This window comes from Limulus polyphemus, unplaced genomic scaffold, assembly GCF_000517525.1.
Source record: "Limulus polyphemus unplaced genomic scaffold, Limulus_polyphemus-2.1.2 Scaffold12, whole genome shotgun sequence".
Taxonomy (NCBI): Eukaryota; Metazoa; Arthropoda; class Merostomata; order Xiphosura; family Limulidae; genus Limulus; species Limulus polyphemus.
Window position 1 is genome coordinate 376,870 of NW_013665622.1, and position 3,208 is coordinate 380,077.

The following is a 3,208-nucleotide window of genomic DNA, read 5'->3' on the forward strand; positions in this document are numbered from 1 at the left end:
AAGAGGTATCTGTTTGTTGTTAAGCCCAAAGCTATACATTGGTTTATACATGCTATGACCACCACAGGTATTAAAAACAAATTTCTAAAGTTGTAAACCCTTAGTTTTATTGCTTAGCCACCAGGAGGAACTCAAGGGGTAACACAAATACTTTATATGTGAGTTTTCCCCTTGTATTTGTTATTTTGAAAAGTTGTTGATGTAGGTAATTAAAGCTCTGCTCTGATACTGGACCTAGGCACAGAGTCAAACTAATACAAGCTTCTATAGGATAACTAATACTGTATGTAACCTATACACAAGCAAAAGGGCTAAAGCATGTTTACAACTTGTCTATCCAATTAACAAGAATGTTATCAATTTTTTGCATAACATCTACATAAAAATTTAGAAAAATTACATGAATATAAGTTACTACAAATATGCTATTTATTGAAGGATATAATTATCAGTTATTTCTGTAAGGAATGAAACAAATTTGAATTGGGGGTGTGTGGAGCACCTATGACCGAGTGCATCTTATTTGCTATATTGAAATAGACACCTTCTCTGATAATAATACAAAAGTTTATTCTTCAATCAAAGAAGCACTTTGCTACCAGTCAAAAACTGGAAGCATGTGCTCCCTCCCAATTCCATTACTTATGGTTATTTCAATTGTGAAATTTTTAATTATCACCTATAACTTGAAGGTCAAGCTCCATATAAAAATATGACCATCTTCAAAGTAATTGAAATATTTTCTGCTAATTTCTTGTGCAACTTCAAAATTTGTGCAATTATTTTTTAACTTATCACTAATGAAGAATCTAAAATTTATCAATCACACTACTAATTCAGTGAATGAGAAATGAATAATTTGTACTTGGATTTTTAAAAATAATTAAAAATCTTCAATTATATTTGCCTCTTACGTCCCTGCTGTTGTCGATATAAGTAAGGGTGCTTATTTGACAATTAAACTAAGAACAGAAGATATTAAAAGGAAAACTACTTGAAACTGAATAATTGAAAGTAAAGTAGTAGAGGGCTACAGGCAAATTATAACAATTTACTAATTAATGTCTGGAATAAAGAAACCCCTGATAGCAACAACGTCTCCCCTAGTTATTGGGACCTTAAGCACGAATGTTTTTAGACATCACTGAGAACAAAAACTACTAATTTCATTACTTTCACTAGCCAAAAATTATATAAATACAACATATGCTAACATGCTGATTAAAAAGTAATTTCTACTCACAAACTTGTACTACTGCACCGGTGTCTTTCTCAAAGCATGCACACTGTGTGTTTACTGCATTTAGCAACCAATCAGCACATCGCACGTGTGCTTAGTTAACGAGGTCTTGCTGCTTTAATTCTTAAACGCCTGTTTGTTAATGAGTAGTGCATTGGATCGATTTCATTGAAAACAATTTTGTTTCAAATTATTACAAGAACAAAATAGACAAAAGTAGAAATTCTAATGAAAATAATAAAGTCCCAGTGAATAGAGGGCCTCTTGACGTGCTTGGAGCTGGAGCCCCAAGCAATTACTTGGTCTGCTTAAGCCTAGTGCTCCACTAATCTATCTTAGCTCAATAAATGGAAATCAATAACATTTATAACAATTAATTAAATGTATAATTGATTGTATATAATTTATACTCTTACTTATTTACTACTAAGGTCACTATTTTGTATTAATTTCGGACGTAAGTTAACACTGTGTTATTGCTCATAGTATTGTTACGACAGCGGGGGTCACGTGACGCTACTAACACGTCATATTCTCGAAGGTTCGTGAAGCCACGAGTGTTTACTAGATATGCGGTATTCATGTATATAAGACCGCCAAGAAGTGACGGCAACTATGGAATGTAATTGAACTGCAGACAGAGATAGAGACTGACAATTGAGTCGAGCACGTGAGTCGTTCGTTGTGAATTATAGCTTTTGTTATAGCGTGACTGTGGAAATTAAGTGTATTGCAAAGTTGTATTCAGAAAGAATAAACCAGTTTTATTTAAGAGAGGACTTCTATCGCTAAAGTTTCTTCGGAAAGAATTTTTACGGAAAATTAACAAACGACTAGAGACGTAACAGTATTATATTAATTGTATCGTTGTTCATTGGTGTTTTTTTTAATTATCTGGTGAAATTACTTAAACGTTCAGTCCACATAAGCTTGTACACTGTCGTATATTGTTGTAGGCCTACGTTGCAAAATATATTCAAACCTCTAACAATACTAGAATTAACGTAAAATCAACTTACTTGTACAAAATATCTCATTAAGCGCGATAGTAAACACAGATTTAAATACTTCATGAAAACACACTACCTGATTCAATGCCTTGAAATAATTCTGCAAACTCTTGACTATCTTTCAACTCCTCTACTCTTGCAACAACTATTCCCTATTCATAATCTACTTTCGAATATGTTAGAAACCCTTGTCACATGTTTAGAACTTTCCAGGTGCTTTAGGCCTATCTTATTAAACCTTTTGATGTGAACGACATTATTAAGACCAGCATCTTCGTCTAGCAAACTTTAAATTACAAATCAAGACACAGGATAGTGTATTGTGTGGCCAAAACAACCTGCAGGACACACTGTGTGTTATTATTAACGGGAATGATAGTTTAATGATTTTCAACTTTCTGTAGTAGCTCGAACTGTGATAATCCAAACAGTCACGTATTTTCAGTGGATGTGCTCTTCTGGACCCTTATTTCACATATCAAATTACAAGGCAATCCATTAAAAAGTACTCGAGATATAAAATTTCCAATTTTGATTGAATTTCATCCTATTTATTTTTTTGTTCGCATCGAAAGTACGAAAAAATTATTTGATAGAAAAACATACTTAATTTTTAAGTATTTGTTTTTCAAATTTGGTACACTGATATATCTTCACAATCTATAATTAGATGTCAAATTTAGTCCAATTATAAGCCACATGTGCAAAGTTATTCAACAAAAACCACTCAATTTTGACCAAAACTCACCTGAGCTACCTGTCTAAAATTTTTACTACAACGTTACCTAAGAGTAAAAGTGGACCATTGTTAGTTTTTGTCGTTGCGATTAAAGACGCTGGTTTAGAGAAGCAAAACTGTAGGGTGAAAGCACATGCATATTGTTGCGTCAGCGAAGTCACATGACTAGTGTGACGCCACGTTTCTAGAACTATCTTGTTCCTTCATGAATGCCCTAGC